At 43.1% G+C, this 18,093-nt stretch overlaps 4 non-coding genes across 4 annotated transcripts; 2 read left to right on the forward strand and 2 right to left on the reverse strand.

The window, feature by feature from the left end:
- The first annotated feature begins 16,925 nt into the window (after positions 1-16,925).
- Positions 16,926-16,997, forward strand: trnap-ugg (transfer RNA proline (anticodon UGG)). Its single transcript has one exon. It is a non-coding gene; the product is annotated as a tRNA-Pro (tRNA).
- A 211-nt stretch (positions 16,998-17,208) lies between these two features.
- On the reverse strand, positions 17,209-17,280 carry trnag-ccc (transfer RNA glycine (anticodon CCC)). Its single transcript has one exon. It is a non-coding gene; the product is annotated as a tRNA-Gly (tRNA).
- Positions 17,281-17,626: 346 nt separating this feature from the next.
- Positions 17,627-17,698, forward strand: trnap-agg (transfer RNA proline (anticodon AGG)). The gene has a single exon. It is a non-coding gene; the product is annotated as a tRNA-Pro (tRNA).
- A 221-nt stretch (positions 17,699-17,919) lies between these two features.
- trnag-ccc (transfer RNA glycine (anticodon CCC)) lies at positions 17,920-17,991 on the reverse strand. The gene has a single exon. It is a non-coding gene; the product is annotated as a tRNA-Gly (tRNA).
- Positions 17,992-18,093: the final 102 nt, after the last annotated feature.

An 18,093-nucleotide genomic window follows, 5' to 3' on the forward strand; every position in this document is an offset into this window, starting at 1 on the left:
TCATACATAATCATAGCTCCGGGTTGGATGCCCACATAAGCCCCAACGTGCAGAGTGTGCGTGCACTTTGTGGTTTTATTTGCAGAGAGAAGCTTTGAATGTCTGCTGTTCTTCCCCAACAGTGCAGGAAACAGTTCTAACAGTTTTATCATGGATGCTGCAGTCTGGAATATTATTTAAATGATGGTAAAAGATGGTGGTGGGCGTTGTTATGGATCCTACCAGAGTTATGGGATGAAATACGCCCACAAGCGCTGTCATTGGCCATAGAATTTGACGAGACATGAGACCAAAACACTTACCCAGAACTCTGGTGGGATTCATAACACCGCCGCCGGTGGTTCTCCTCGTGAGTTAGGTGAGGTTCTCCGAGGAGAACCCAGAAAAAACAACCCTGTAGGACATTTGTACAGCAGCTCATTACGACCTGCTGTTAGGTTTTAAAGGTAAGTGCCCTCTAGTGGTCATGTAAATAACGACACGGTGGTGTAGTGTTAAGAGAAAAACCAAAACAACGCGCTTTATAACAAACACATGAAAAAAACAATAAAATACATCGTAATTTAAAAAACAGAATAGCATAGGGAATAAATAAAGTTACAGCTGCTGCGCAGCAATGGATTTTAGGCATTTCTGAGCAACAAGTGTAGAACTGGAAGATGCCATTCTAATAGGCATTTGGCATCAGTTGAGGTTTGAACTCACAATTTCTGGCATGAAGGACAATGCTCTATCTCACTGAGCTAATTAGCAAACGACAACACAGTGATATGTTTAGAACTTCTTCTAGCTTATTATGGGAATTACAGCTGCAACAATAAATAAACCAAGCTAAGGCTTGAACTCATGATCTCTGGGACCAAGGACCATCTTCTATCACACTGAGCTATTTGGCCATCAACGTAACCATCGCTGCCCACAGGCTTCCATGTGTCCTTTACGCTGGCATGGACGTTAAGCAATAACAAATAAATCCACTAGAGGGCAGATCAGAGTCAACAACAAACATGGCGACAGTGGAAGAGGTCAGTGAGGTCTGTGAGGTCTGTGAGGTCTGTGAGGTCATTGAACACATCACAATAGGAGGACGGCAGTCTGCGAGGTCATCAAACGCATCACCGCGGGAGGGTGGCAGTCTGTGAGGTCATTGAACACATCACATCAGGTCATCAAACACATCATCACGGGAGGATGGTGGTCTGTGAGGTCATCAAACGCATCATCACAGGAGGACGGCGGTCTGTGAGGTCATCAAATGCATCATTGCTGGAGGACAGCGGCCTGTGAGGTCATGTAACGCATCACAACAGGAGGACGGCGGTCTGTGAGGCCATCAAACGCATCACAATAGGAGGGTGGCAGTCTGTGAGGTCATCAAACGCATCATCGCTGGAGGATGGCGGTCTGTGGGGTCATCAAACGCATCACAATAGGACGGCGGACTGTGAGGCCATCAAACGCATCACAATAGGACGGTGGTGGTCTGTGAGGTAATCAAACGCATCACAATAGGATGGTGGTAGTCTGTGAAGTCATCAAACGCATCACAACAGGAGGACGGCGGTCTGTGAGGTCATTAAATGTATCATTGCTGGAGAATGGCGGTCTATGAGGTCATTTAATGCATCACCACGGGTAGACGGTGGTCTGTGAGGTCACAAACACATCACAATAGGAGGACGGCGGTCTATGAGGTCAACAAACGCATCACAATAGGACGGTGGTGGTCTGTTAGGTCATCAAACGCATCACAATAGGATGACGGTGGTCTGTGAGGTCATCAAACACATCACAACAGGAGGACGACGGTCTGTGAGGTCATTAAACGCATCACAACAGGAGGACGGCGGTCTGTGAGGTCAGTGAATGCATCACAACAGGAGGACGGCGGTCTGTGAGGTCAGTGAACGCATCACAGCAGGAGGACAGAGGATACTTTCCTCCAGTGTTGCTCCTTTTTGCTATATTAAGCATGTAAAGTGCATTTCCAGTCCCCGCCCCACCCCCTACACACACACACACACACACACACACACAGGTGAGACTGATCAATAGCCACATCAATAGCTGCCATTTGGAAAACAAGCTTGTTTCCCCTGCACCCTGTAATCAGGGGACAGCGGCTGTGACTCTGTTCCTGCACATCATTCATTCCTATTAGCCAAAGCAATCATTTCAAAATGTTAAATCCTCGCCAATAACAGATCTGAAGGTGTGCGCCATGTGTGCCGCCGCTTCAGTGTGCACCGAGAAAAAAAAAAAAAGCAATTAAAGGAACATATTCAGCTTGCGCAAAAAGGTGTTGATGATCATATTTCTCTATTACTCCCACGCCTGGAAGCAGTCACTTTAACAATGACTGATGCACCTATAACGTGGGCTTATGAACTAAATCAGATAGCGGCCAGACGGTGGTGATTTGTCACCTAGTTAGTTAGATTCAAACTTGCAGAAAGTATAATTAAAACCATTCACTTTTATTATTCTGAGAGATGTGACAGTTCTGTTATATCCACGAGGAACAACTGAGCTGCGGCGGCTGCAAATTAAAGACAGATACCGGGAAGAGTCCGCTCTCATATTGCCGTGCTCAACGTGATTTAGCTCCAGTTAGACTCTTAAAAAGTATTTTGTAACTTAATATGTCACGATGGAGAGGAGGCCGCCGAGGACCCGGCATTTGTTGCCATGGCGACGGCAGCGACAGTGTTTTAGCATGCAGGTGGTCAGCGTTCCCTTGCGAGACATTATTCACTGGTTAGTATTCATAAGACTTTGTTGTCCTTCAGACCCACGATGCACTGCACCTCACATATTTGCATTTTTCAGGCGGGTAGAGGTACAACTTCCCTTTCTCTAAAAAAAAAAAAGAAAAGAAAAGAAAAGAAAAAAAAAAAAGAAAAAGAAGAATCCCACCGGTTTGGTTTTCATTGGAAGCTCACGCCGTCAGACAGGAGGAGCTGACTCTGCTCCTCTTGGAGGCCGATGGATGTTGAGAAGAAAACCATCTTTGTTGGTGTGGGAATAAAGTTTCAGCGGAAAGTAAACAAACTCCACTGGAGCTGCTAGAAATATGATTGGCCAGTTACCAAACCAGGAAATGGACCCAAAAATGCAACATACATCTGTTTTAGGATTGGTTGTCTTTTTAAGATCAGTTGTCACGTGATTCTGATGTGAACGCGATCTACAACATCAGGTTTTGGTGTCAGTCCCTCTAAACCAAAGAGCGAGGCCTTCTATCTTCCTGGAGCCGCCAGTTTGCAGCGACGTCCATCAATCACACAGGGAGAAACCCAGTCCACCATAAAGAAGAGGACATATCGAAAGAAAATTCACCAAACTGCCCAAGATGTAAAATCAAAGAAGGGACATTGTTACACATGTTCTGGCAGTGTGAAAATTAAATAGTTTCTGGAACAGGATTCATTTATTTGCAAAATCAGTTTTAAAATTAGAATTTGAGATGTCTCCATGTGTTTACCTCCTAAATGATATAATCAACTGTTATTTAGATCAAAAGAAATGCAGACTGTTAACTACCATAACCTATTTTGCCAAGAAATGTATTCTTCTTTTAAGGAAAAGTGAACGTTTACCAACATTTAGTATGTTTTTGGACCACATAGCTCAATTCACATTCACATTCACATTCACATTCACACTCAATTCGCATAGCACAATCCACTTCTGCTGCTCTAACGGTGGAAAAAACATTGGCTGCTAGAAACTAGAAAAATCACACGAGTCGCGTTGACCTCCACTTCATGCCGGGTGGAAAATCGGGCGGCGTGGCTCAGGAGGTAGAGCGGTCGTCCGGAGGGTTCCCGGTTCGATCCCCGGCTCCTCCAGAGTGTGTCCAAGTGTCCTTGAGCAAGACACTGAACCCCTCACCACTCCTGATGGACAGCTAGGCGCCTTGCATGGCAGCCTCTGCCATCAGTGTGTGAATGTGTGTGTGAATGGGTGAATGTGAGGCAAAAACATTGTAAAGTGCTTTGAGTGGTCATTAGACTAGAAAAGCGCTATAGAAATGCAGTCCATTTACCATTTACCCATAAACTGTCAGGTCTGTTCGCTCCGAGATCGGATCTTGCTCGCGTTCGGATCCGAGTCCAGATCTCAGCGAGGTGTGGACAGCATGAGGACACAACCTGGACAGTTTATCCGTACATACAGAACAGTGGAGTATATCTGCAGGGGAACATATCTGATCACTAATCGATCAGGCAGGTGGCATTAAAGTGTAAGATCTAGTGGATCCATGTAATTCACCAAGGAGCAATAACCTGAAGAGCATTTTTTTTTTTTTTTTTTTTTTTTTGGTTTCAGCGGCTAAAAAAATGTAGTCTCCCATAACAGTCCATAGTATATTTCTATCATTTGTGTGTGTATGTTCCTAACTGCACTATTGTACATGTGGCCAATGGCTGCCAAAACTTCCATTTTATATTATATTGTTTATAGATATTTGGCACCTTAAATAGTTGCATAGTTAATTATTAGTTTTTTTTTGTTTGTTTTTTTTACTGTTTTGTGTGAATGTATCAGCAGCAGGATCACTGCTCTATTTTGTTGTACCTTGTGCACTGACAATGAAGGAATACTGAATCTTGAAAAGTTGCATTGAAAATCAAAGTGTGACCGCGACACGCCCTGGTCTGTCTGCTAGCTGTACCCTGCACCTGTTATACCGAACAGAGCATTCACATGAGATCAGACTCATTCAGTATTTTACAGTCACGAACTGGAGAGGCGAGGCAGTGAACACACAGACGTCTGCAGTCCCAGGTTTCATCGTCATCGGGTTGCTCAGTTTCATCAACTCCTTTTGTTTTGTTCGGCCGCGCTGTCCAACCCCTTCCTGTTTATCTTCTGTTGTACTTTGAATATTCCTCTCTTTTTCTCTTCATAAATCCTGGTTTCCTTGATAACTTAGTGGTCATGGCGTCTCTTTATTTGCCTCAGTCTCCTGGTTGAGGCATTATCTGTAACACTGCCATCTAATCCCAAATAACCCTACCATTTACCACTGAATAAATACAGTGGTGGAAAAAAGTTTTGGGACACCCCATGCATTTGTGAAATATTGCATTAACAAATCACTCTTAGGTCTTCAAGTGCAATTTCTTTTAGTACAGTCACAGCCAAAATACTAAACAAATCCTAAAAAAGCCATTAAAAACTTCAAATTGATTGGTTCCATTAAAATACATAAGAAATTTTGAGTATTGGGTCATTTTGGTAGCAGTGATGAAGGTCGTTCTTTTTATTAAAAGACACAATTTTTGTTGCCAAGCTTGGTGTCTATATAAAGCAGCACATCTGAAAGTTCTTCAGACACAAAAATGGCCTAAAACAAGGAACCTAACTCAGGAAACACGCTTGAAGATAAAGATTAACCTGTCAACAATTTAGTTTTGTTAGGTTTTCTTGTAAACAATAAACAAAAAATATAATTTGTATTTGTTTGTATCTGTCTAATGCAGCCACACCTTTTGAAACACAAAAAAGATTTTTCCACAAATATTTCACGATAATATTTGAGATTGTGAGATTGTGAGATTGTGTAAAATTTTAAGGGTGTCCGAAAACTTTTTTCCACCACTGTATATAAAAAAGTAAATACAAAAATAAGACTCATGAGTATCAAAAATAACTAACAAATATGAATAAAAACACATTTTAAAATATAAACGCAAATAAAAAAAGAGGATGAAATTATTACCCTAATTGACTATTTATATTATTCTTATGAGCAGAAACAATGCACAAATATGTCAATGAAACTATATATTGTATATACACAATGTTATGGATGAATTGTGGTTTATTCTGGCAGCATTGTGTTTCTGGTAGATTCGTCTTCCACTGATTTGACAACTCAATCAGCCGTACGTCACGTGGAGGCTCGTGCACCTGAAGCTGCAGTCTGCGTGGATCTCCAAAGTATGGTAATGACTTTGTCCTTTAACTCGTTTTAACCGCTCCCTCCAATATTAAAATACCCAGTGGGTGTTTTCCAGCTTCGCCCGCCCCGTTATTACATTCATCTCAAGCAAAATCAGAACCCAGGCCATTAAGGAGACCTCTGCTGGCTGCACATTACGGCGTGACGTCCGCGCACGCAGCAGAGTAACTGTGTTAGAGATATGAATTAGCCCCTGCAAACCCCGGGCCCACACATAATGCATTTATTTATGTCAATGAGACTAAAGAGACTGATCACACTCATCATGCAGGGGAAGACAGAGTGTGTGAAAGGGTGTGTGTGTGTGTGTGAGAGAGAGAGAGAGAGAGAGAGAGGTGGGGTGGGGGCGTCAGGAAGAAAAAAAAAAAACAGTCAAGAAAATGGATGGTTTTCAGATGGTAATTTTTAGCTTCAAGGTAAACACACACACACACACACACACACACACCGAAGCCGCAGCTTGTTTTGCTTTTGACCTGGCAGAAAAACAGCGACAGTGACTCTTTTTTTTTTTTTTCTGTATCTGCTGGATGAACTATTGAAGTGCTGCACGGAGTGAACAGAATTTATTACCTGGTGTTAAATGCTGCTTTCCCAAATTAGCACAAAGCGGTGGAAGCTCGTCCTGCCGACGACGTTTCAGACGATATTTAGCGAGGAGGGAAGGTGAAGGATGACAGGAGGAGTGTTGGACCCAACTGAGACAACGTGGCACGCTTTAAAGTCTCTGGGCATCACTCTATTCTCTCTCTCTCTCTCTTTCCCACACACACACACACACACACACACACACACACACACACACAGAACCTGTCTGTCTCTCTCATTTTCGGACTAATCTATTTTTGTCATGGCTGGCCGGTCGGGACCCAACTTTTCTCATCAACTCTTACATGGCGCTTGGCTCCCAGACAGACAGGGGGAGGGGGAGGAGGAGGAGGAGGAGGGTGGAAGTCTCTTTGTGTGTGTGTGTGTGTGTGTGTGTGTTTTAGCCAGTGGAAGCAGAAGGGAACACAGCAGTGAGCGCTGCGGGCCTGATCCAGATGTGACGGATCCGGTGCGTGTCAGTCCTCTGCACACGGAGCCTCGTTTCCCGGCCCGGAGCTGCAGCCGGCATTACGATGCCGTGATGCAGGGACACACACATGAAGGAGGTGTGTTTCACACAGCCGCGAGCGTTCAGACCCACACGACGCTGATAAACACAGGGATGAGGATCATCTGAGCCGGTCAGTGTCGCTCCTCCCTGACCGCAACACGCAAAACTGTCTGTTGTTTTTGGCAAATTAAAATTAATTCTTCACCTCACTTCATTAGGCAACAATGGATGTGAGTCCCACCCCCCCAACAATTACCTTTATTCCTTTTAAGAAACTATTAATGCTCCCTTTTGCAATGAAGATGCATTTTTTCCCCCATCTTTTTTGGAAAGTTCAGAACTTCATCCAATACCTACATCCAGTGCATTCAGAAAGTATTCACACCCCCTTCACTTTGTTCACTTTTGTTATGTTGCAGCCTGATGCTACAATCGTTTAAATTCAATAAAAACAAAAAACTGAAATATCACATTGACATACGTTTTCAGACCCTTTACTCAGTACTTAGTTGAAGCACCTTTGGCAGGGATTACAGCCTCGAGTCTTTTGGGGTATGACGCAACAAACTTTGCACACCTGGATTGGGGGATTTTTTGCCATTCTTCTTTGCAAATCCTCTTAAGCTCAGTCAGGTTGGATGGGGACCATCGGTGGACGGCCATTTTCAGGTCTCTCCAGAGACGTTGGACAGGGTCCAAGTCAGGGCTCTGGCTGGGCCACTCTAGGACATTCACAGAGTCCCTAAGCCACTCCTGTGTTGTCTTGGCTGTGAGCTCGGGGTCATTGTCATGCTGGAAGGTGAACCTTCAGCCCAGTCTGAGGTCCTGAGCTGTGGAGCAGCTTTTCATCGAGGATATCTCTGTACTTCGCTCCATTCAGCTTTCCCTCAACCCCGACCAGTCTCCCAGTCCCTGCTGCTGGAAAACAGCCCCACAGCCTGATGCTGCCACCACCATGCTTCACTGTTGGGATGGTACTGGGCAGGTGATCAGCGATGCCTGGTTTCCTCCAGACATAATGTTTGGAACTTAGGCCAAACAGTTCAGTCTTGGTTTCATCAGACCAGAGAATCTCGTTTCTCACAGTCTGAGACTCCTTCAGGTGCTTTTTTGCAAACTCCAAGCAGCTTTCATGTGTTTTGCTCTGAGGAGAGGCTTCCGTCGAGCCACTCTGACATGAAGCCCAGATCAGTGGAGGGTCGCAGTGATGGTTGGTTGGCCTTCTCGAACTTTGTCCCGTCTCCACACAGGATCTCTGGAGCTCAATCAGAGTGACCATCGGGTTCTTGGTGACCTTTTCTTACTAGGGACCTTCTCCCACGATTGCTCAGCTTGGCCAGGTGACTGGCTCTTAGAAGAGTCCCGATTGTGCCAAACTTCTTCCATTTGAGAATTATGGAGGCCACTGAGCTCTTAGGAACCTTCAGTGCAGCAGAAATTATTTTGTAGCCTTCCCCAGATCTGTGCCTTGCAACAATCCTGTGTCTGAGCTCTGCAGGCAGTTCCTTTGACCTCATGGTTTTTGCTCTGATATGCATTGTCAGCTGTGAGGCCTTCTAGAGAGCTGTGTGCCTTTCCAAGTCATGTCAAATCAATTTAATTGACCACAGGTGGACTCTAATCACGGTGCAGAAACATCTCAGCAACGATCAAGAGAAATGGGAGGCACCTGAGCTAAATGTCAAGTGTTGTTACAAAGGGTCTGAATACTCAGGTCATTGCCGGCCACTTCAGAACTCTGCAGCACTTTGTCTTAAACCATTTGACCCATGACCCAGCTTCCTGACCCTGGCCCTCCACTGTGCTCCAGAACGCTTTGATAGTCTTTAGATTTCACGATGCCATTCCGGTGCCAGAGGCAGCAGAGAAACCTCAAAACATCTGTGAACGTCCACCATGTTTGACCTGAGGGACCGTGTTCTGTTCTTTGAAGGCCTCATTTCGTTTTCTGTAAACATGACAATGATGTGCTTCACCAGAAAGCACACAAAGGTTGAGTCATTTTTCTCCATTTAAACTGGTTGCAAGTGTAATTTCTATGTAGCCGCCACCTGTTACTGCCACAGGTGAGTTTAAACGCTAATTAAAGGAGCATCACATGCTTGAAATCCAATTATTTCTTACATTTTTGAAGAGGTGCCAGTAATTTTGTCCACTCCATTTTTGGAGTTCTGTGTGGAATTAAATCAAATTCGGCTTTTTTAACTAGACACACAGTTGTCATAAATAAAAATGATAAATATCATAAAGTCCAGTCACATGATTCTTGTTCACATGACAGTCACATGACACACTACAAATGTTGTATATACAGTAACATGACAGATACATGTCTAAAGAAAAACATATACTGTATATACATATTAGGGGTGTAAGTTCAAAAAAAAAAAAAAAAAACCCACAGTTCAGTTTGTGTTGTGGTGTCTGAGGTTGTAATTTCTGTTTGTTTTGTACATCAAGAAGAAAAAAACACATGACCATCTGCAATGGTATTTTGCAAAAAGTAACTTTTTACCCATTCAGAGATTAGGGACAACAATATCAAATCAACAAACGCTCTGTCAAAGGCAAAAGTCTCCTCAGATTATTTAAACCAAACATAAAAACACGTTCAGTATATTCATTAACTCATCAGTGTGTGTGTGTGTGTGTGTGTGTGTGTGTGTGTGTGTGTGTGTGTAATGCTGCACTTTGTAGGGTGTGTCGTGGGTTGAACTATTTGGTTTCACACCCCTAATACATAAAACACATCAAAAAACACAGAAATATAGAAAAGACCATCCATGCACGACCAAGAGCCGTCATACCTTCAGTCTGGGTTCATCAAAATAAAAGCACCTCTATACTCTGTAAAGATAAATATAAGAAAGCCTGCTAGTTTATTTCTTCGTACACATTGGAAGTTCAAAGTGCTTTACAAGTGAGCAGATAAAACAACAAAGCAAAATAATGAAGCAATGAAAACTAAGTGCATTAAACAGTTAGATGGATGTCAAAAATGAATAAGTAAACATGTAACAGACGACATAATAATTTAAAAAAGAGAAAATAAGGACTGTAGCATACCTAACCATCAGGAATTCACACGTGGAGCATAAACCCAGGACAGCACAAGTCAAGTCAAGTCAAATTTATTTATATAGCACATTTCATACGACAAACTTAAAGTCAATGTGCTTAAAATCAAAGCAAGACATAGATTACATACATAAGCAGTATAAATACGATACAAATAAAAAAAGACATGAAAGGCAGTGTTGCATTACAGCTAATTATAAACTGAAAGCTTGTGAGAAAAGAAATGTTTTTAGTCAGCATTTCAAGAAAGATACTGTTTTGGCAGACCTGAGTTCGTGTGGTAGAGAATTCCAAAGAGTGGGACCGTAATGACTGAAAGCACCATGAGCAGATTTTCAATGTATTCTTGGAATAGTGAGTAGACCTTTACTTGATGACCTCTGGGATAACAGGAGTTACCCCGGTCCAGTCGTTTCACACGGGAGGGGAAATACAGCACGACTCCTGGAGCAGGAACAGACACGACCGTGAGTCGATGTTAAAGTCCTCGCTCAGAGCTTCTGCTGTGCGAGTGTCCAGAGTAGAAATCCACAACAGCTCTGTCCTCAGGAAACATCGCTGTGACTTGATGGACGTCTGAATAAACTGCATTTAAAGGAGCTGTACGGTGTGCGGATCTTCATCTTCGTTTCTTGAAGCATCTCCAAATATATTCCCCAGTTCCCTGAGCAGGACATTTATTTCGTTTTTACAGTGCAGGCCGAGCCTCAGTATGCACCGCAGCCCGTGTGTTTTGTTTGAATGTCGGAGGGAATAAAAGAAAAAGTGAGGATTAATCTCGCAGCATCCATATTTGAACGGTGCTGCTGTTTGTATTCGGTGGCCGGCTGACAGTCGGAGACGCCGGCGCAGCGCAGCGCAGCTACCTCTGCTGCTCCAACAAGGACACTCAAATATTTGCGATGCATCTGTGTGGCGCAGCAAGCCTCATTGGCTGCACTAAGTGAAATGACTGGCTTCAGGGTCCAGAGGGTAAGTGATTACTTTTAATCTTGTCTAACTTTGCTCTGGAAAAAAAAGAAAATTAACTAGGGACGTGTTCAGGGTGAGAGATCGTTTCTCTTTCCGCCGTTAAGTTCTTCTCCATCAGACGAGAGCCTCTCCAGGGAGCGCTCATTGAGCTCAGAAGGACAAAACAAACAGAGAGCGCCGCCGTGCCGCCGTGTCGCCGTGTCGCCACTCAGGTCAGACATGTTGTTTTAGTTTTCATCTCTCTGTCTGGATGAGAGGCTCGCGTCCTCCCATGTGAATATTGTAAAGTAATCTTCCCTTTTTGACTTGCAGCACATGCTCCGAAACCTCACCTTTTGTTTGATGAGCAATCTCGCTTCGATTGGATTCAGATTGGCTACTCTGGGATTTTCTTCTCAGACATTTCCCTCGTCATCTCCTTAAGACGGGAGGTGTTGACTTGCCGCTCTGACGGCGATGTTACGCCGTGTTTTTTGCACGCTAACGGCGTCGACAGGTTACAGCGAACGCACTGGGACTTCATGTTGTGTTGCGGCAGGGGAGCAGAGCGACAGCAGCGACGCAGACGCTCATTCGCACGTAAAATAATAATCTGATGCTTTATTAATCCCTGTGGGGAAGTTCTCCCTCCTCGTGGCCTCCCTCCACAGGGAGGTCAGAGGTCACGCTCGGCCTGGAAACAGATATTATGGCCCCTTTGTGCTGCTGGCTGTTGTGAAGGTTACTTCTGCAATTAATTACACGACTCATTATCCTTTTAAAAATGTATTAATAAAGAATGCAATCAGTAAAGTAAAGCATTTTTTATAACTACACCAAGGAAACGTAACCAAGGTAATCAAATTTACTTTTCATTACCTTTTGATTACTTTTCTAACAAATGTTTTAAACCGGGCAAAGCTAAATATTTAAAGCAGGCAGTGTAAAGCTCATAAAAATATGCTGATTGTTGTCCATTTTTCATTAGACGTTCTGATTTTTATTATGATTGTTATTATAATTAGTGTAATGTTTTGATCTTAGAGTCAATTACTATCAAAGATTTAGACTTCCTCTGTTATATTTACTATATTTACTATAATTTACTACATTCCTGACAGTCCTTGAAGGCAGCATCTGTGTCTGGTGTTACTGTCAGCCAGACTGAAGGTAAAGGTGAGCTAGTAAACGCTACATTTTCATTTAAATCACAACAAATGACAGTACAGCCGATATATTACATAAAGAATGACACGAGTCACCTAGTTTATGTTAGTAGTTTGCAGAGTTGGCAATGTGAGTGATCAATGATCGATGCATATCAAATGTATTTATTGGTGCAGCAGAAAATAAAAAGGAGGCTGAACCAGCCTGACATCATCGGACAAACCTCTGCAGACACAAAATAAATAATTTTTTCCATTTTCAGAAATGCAAGAATTCACACATTCTTCCTCGGTTGAAAAGGCCAAACCTCATGTAACATATACTTTGTTTATACTTATCGTGACACACTATGAAGAGACATTATCAAGAGTCATGTCAGCCTGAAGGTGTGTAAACCAAAGGTGGAAGGAACTAATTACATTTCCTTACGTTACTGTAACTGAGGAGCTTTTTGTGTAGTTTTTAAAGTCCGAAATTTGACTTTTACTTCAGTTTTCTGCTTAAGTTTTGTCCTTCATGACATTTTAAAATAATGACAGATTGTGGAATCTTTCACAATAAAAGCTCAGTCAGCAAAGATAAGAAGGGGAACCTGCTTCTACTTTGCTGCTTCTACTTTTTATGTCATTTTCTAAATTTCACAATAAAAGCTGCACTATGAAAAACTGCAGCGAGGACCATTTAGACTCAACTGGAAAAAGAACTGGATTAAGTGTGGGTGGTGAGAACCATGTAGATTCAACCATCAGATTATGTGCTTATGTGTCAATTGAGTCTACAGGGTCCTCCCTTCAGTTGAGCGTAATGCCCCTTTAAAAGCATGTAGTGTGCAGCGTGTTCTCTCCTCCTTTTCTAACTGCATGGAAAAGATCCCAGCTAACACAGTTACTGTTTGGAAAAAGGAGCTCAGTCACTTTTACTGCCAGGACATTTGACATGAGACACTTTGAACTTTTACTGCAGGAGATTTATACTGCACTACTTCTACTTGTACTGCAGTCACATACCAGCAGAGGAACAGTACTTCTACTTGTACTGCAGTCACATACCAGCAGAGGAACAGTACTTCTACTTCTACTGCAGTCACATACCAGTAGAGGAACAGTACTTCTACTTCTACTGCAGTCACATACCAGTAGAGGAACAGTACTTCTACTGGAGGAGTAGTAGTACTCGACTATGCAAATAAAAAGGTGGGGAAACTCTGAAGGTGTTTTACGCTCTACTGGTCGCCTGATCAAACGTCTTTCCTTTGTTTTAAGTTCGTCAGAGAGACAAACTCCCTCCTCTGTCGTCCCTCCGCCTCCCGGCGCCCGGTCACAGCGGTCTAGCTTGTTTCAACAAATTCACCGAGCCCGCTTGACTCAAACCGATTCCAGGAAGTTGTATCCTCCCGTGTCTCACTTTCATTTTGGTGTAAGGTAAAGGACGTGTAACAAGTCTCCCCGGGCAGCTTTGGTATCAGCGCCGGGTTCTGTTATCACCGCCGCAGCGCCTGTTCGTTTGATGCGGGCCGCCGCCACCTGTCGTTCTCCTGATTACGGCGGGCCGAGCACCAGGCCCGGGTCACGGCGGAGCAGATCAGACGGCGGCGGGACCAAAAACACAGCAAGTCTCGCTCTCAGAAGAAGCAGGCAGCCGAGGCAGACAGACGCACGGCGACAGAAGTGACAGCGGCGCTATCCGCGGCGGCGAGAGGCGAACGCTCGGGCTCTTTGTGTCTCTGTCACGGGCCAACACACCAGCTCTGCACTTTGATCACTTTTTTAGTAGTTTGTTTCCAGCTCAGACGGGGTTGTTTATCGCTGCTCCTCTCTCTCTGATTGAAAGTGCAGCAGTGAGTCTGGCCTTGGCGGCGCGTTCGCTCAGCAGGGGGGGGCGAATTTTTTTATTTTATTTTCCTCACAAATCAGAAACACACGTTGAACTGCGTGTATTCTTGAACTGGAGCTTGGCTGATGTGAAACCGGGGCAAAGGGGACCAGCGGTGAGAAGAGAGAAAAAAAGAAAAAAAAAAAAACCCACCTTTTCCCCACTGAGCTGTGAGATAAGCATCAAAGAACATCCAAAAGAGCTGCTCATGAATCTGCGGCAGGTTTTTAAAACATGGAAAACATCATCCACCTCAAAACCTCAGTCAATAACGTCCCTCTTTGCATTGGCCTCTCATTTACATCTGCAAATATTAGACTGGGAATCCACCGTTCCACTGTTTAAACCACATAACGGGGGGTTTTCGACTGCATCGAACGTATTATGGACGTGCTGTTGCCAAATGAGTGACGACGTCTGTTCAAGATGGAGCTGCTGACTTTTTAACCAAAACCCGAGAGAAGGAAACGTGTTTCTAAAAATTGCATCAGACAAAGTGAAAGTGTCACTTGAGAAGCAAGTATCAGAGAGTTCGACCTGACGCTCTTAAAGACAAATTTTAATGAAACTGAAAACTAATGAAGCTATCATTTCTTATTCAATTAATCAAGTGGCATAACCATTACACAAAGCACTTTCCCCACAATTCTATGATATTTATGAACATATGGAAATTTGCACATTTAGAACAGTTTTTGAGGCCCACAGTAACCGTTTGAATTCCCATTTAAAGGAACAGTCTGTAATTTCTCCGAGACAGTGTCTGCTCCTCCACTTGGCTTTGTTTCAGTCACTGTCTAACTGACCAATTACAGCGATGCCTTTTTTACTAATCAGTTTTATTCCATGCTATTCTACAATAGCTTTCAATGGGGAAAAATTAGGCTACATTCTCACAGCATGTTTATGTAAATATGTGAATGAAATATGTGTGTTATATGTGTTTTTATTAGCATGAAGGTATAGTGCAGTAAAAAAAAAAAAAAAAAAAAAAAAGTTACCAAAAATTGGATCTCAACACTCCTAAATGACCAAAAAAATTTTGTTTAGCACTTTTCACATATCTCCCATTCACTTATAATGGAGGCTCCAATGGGAACCACATCCCCAGAACTGAACCTCTTAGGAACTCAGAACCAACATCCATCTGGGGTTTTCGTGGACGCTGAACACACCGGTTTTCACCCCTTGACTCTACGATTTTGTTTTGAAGATAGAAACATATTTTTTTCTGTATACCGGAGGAGACAGATTTTTCAGTCTTTTGTTTTTTTGGGGGACACGACTGTTTCCATGCACCCAAAACATAAAGAAACAAAGAGAAGAAAGATACCTTCTCTTTTAGGGGGGGGATTCATGTACAAAAGACAGTAATGGTGGGTAAAAAAAAATTCATTTGCATTAAGCAGTCATATTTTCCAAGGCCTTTGACAAGATATGTGATCAGCCCAGATTAAATTTCTTAACAGGTTTTCAGTATCATGTTTCAATGTGACTAAGGAAAGAGCTGTTTTCATCCAACAAATTTCAAACTAACTTCAGAACAAAAATGAGTGAATATATGGACTTTCTAAAGGTAGAACTGAAGCAAAACAAAAACAAAAACAAATCCACTACTGGACAAGATGTTATTCTTTAGTGCTCATGTTGGTCATATTTTCTGCTTTAAGCTGCAGGTAAGGCGTGGGCCTGCATAGTGATATTTTAATGGTCGTGTGTCTCTGATGGAAGCTTACATGGAACAAGGACAGATGGGACATTACTGACACTTTGCAGCCACCGTTTCAGAAAATCTGAGGTGAGTACTGAATGAGACTGAGCCTTCAGTTTGACTGATTTTGCTATGCATGTTTTTTTATTCGACAAGTTTTTTTGTTTTTTTTTAATCACTATTCATGCCAGTTTCTTCATCGACAAATAACGTCCTTGCTGTTGAGTCAGACACTTTATCCAAAGTTTCTGTTCACTTTTTCAGATTTGCAAAACTGTCGTTACACCTTTCAGTGCACTTATACAGGAACCAAAGTTTTTAAAGTATTTATCAGTGTTTGTCAGCTCCGACCGTGCAAAGTGTTGTTTCAGACTTTAGAGGACAGCTGAATCCAAAGGCAAGAAAAAGAAAGCAGAATGACTCTGATGTAAAGCAGAGAATAAACCCTGCTGAGACTCGGGAGAAAAAAAAATGTCGGCCTGGGACACTGTTCACACATTTTGTAGGTATATTTCACGCTGCTATTGGATTGCATCCAAATGAAGTTTCCTTGTGTTTTTACGTGATGACAGATAAATAAATATCTATACATCCAAACTTTTCATTCAGGAGAAGGAAAATACCGGCGCACATCAGTCTGCTTCCAACAAGTGGTCGCTAATTTTCCTGGGATCCCATGCAAAAGCCACAATAAAAAGCATATAAAATGAAAATAAATGGCCTTACCCACTAGAATGCGGGCATGGCCTATATCATGAGATCCAGCCCGATGCACTGATTTTGCTGATGTGAGATTTTTTTCATGTGTGCTTACAATGTTTTTGGACAGAATGTGAAATTGTTTAATATAGCGCCACCATCTGATCGTGTCTTTTTTTTTTTTTTTTTTTTTTTTTTTTTTGGCTCAGTAGTGGGTGAGATTTGGGACTTATGATGGCTGTTGTTGGCAACAACTTCTTAGTACTGTCTGTAATTTCAAAATTTTGGCTTGATTTTCCTCAACGAAGATGAGACATCAGATGACATTGCCATGGTCTACGTTTTCTTTTGTAAGTGTTAAAAAGCAACCGTCTTGTGGCTCGTTGGTCTAGGGGTATGATTCTCGCTTTGGGAGCGAGAGGTCCCGGGTTCAAATCCCGGACGAGCCCTCGTCAGTGATCACTTTGTGACCTTGTACCCTCCAATTATCAAATCAAACAAGGCGTTGCAATATAATCTGTGCACATGGTAGAACAGTAACATAGTCAGCGACTACTCAGCATGTTGGGTAAGCGGTCCTGTTGCTGATTGTTGTTCACTAACCTAAGAAAAGCACAGGGAGTGGCATGAAGTCTTGAAAATGCAGAAGGTAGGATGCTTTGCATTGGCCGGGAATCGAACCTGGGTCAACTGCTTGGGAAGCAGCTATGCTAGCCACTATACCACCAACGGTCAGTGGCTTGACTCACATGGTTGATCGCAGTCGGTCGAGACTTTTGTGTCTCAGGTGCTTGAGGTTTCATCCAGCAGCACGCTAAACTACTGCCCTGGCTGGAAGTGAAGGTGATATCAGCAGCTACAGAAGAAGCCATGTTGTCCATGGAAGCCATGTTATCCATTGTGAGACTTGCTCTTGTTGAAGGAGGTAGATGGATTGAAGACACAGCTTTACTGCCACAACGTTCTTAGTACTGTCTGTAATTTCAAAATTTTGGCTTGATTTTCCTCAACGAAGTTGAGACATCAGATGACATTGCCATGTTCTACGTTTTCTTTTGTTAAAAGGCACCTCACATGTGGCTCGTTGGTCTAGGGGTATGATTCTCGCTTAGGGTGCGAGAGGTCCCGGGTTCAAATCCCGGACGAGCCCTCGTTAGTGATCACCTTGTACCCTCCGCTTATCAAATGAAATGGCAAACAAGGCTTTCTAATAGAAACGGTACGCATGGTAGAACGGAAACGTTGTCACTTTCTACTGTGGGTTGTCTTTGTGTTCTCGGCCCCTTTGCTGATTTTTTTTCAGCAACCTAAGAAAGCACAGGAGTGGCACAAATTCTTGAAAATGCAGAAGGTACGATGCTCGTGAAGCTTTGCATTGGCCGGGAATCGAACCCGGGTCAACTGCTTGGGAAGCAGCTATGCTAGCCACTATACCACCAATGCTCAGTGGCTTGACTTACATGATTGATCGCAGTCGGTTGAGAGTTTTGTGTCTCGGGCGCTCGATGTTTCATCCAGCAGCACGCTAAACTACTGCCCTGGCTG

The sequence above is a fragment of the Myripristis murdjan genome, chromosome 5 (assembly GCF_902150065.1).
Source record: "Myripristis murdjan chromosome 5, fMyrMur1.1, whole genome shotgun sequence".
In the NCBI taxonomy this organism is placed as follows: domain Eukaryota; kingdom Metazoa; phylum Chordata; class Actinopteri; order Holocentriformes; family Holocentridae; genus Myripristis; species Myripristis murdjan.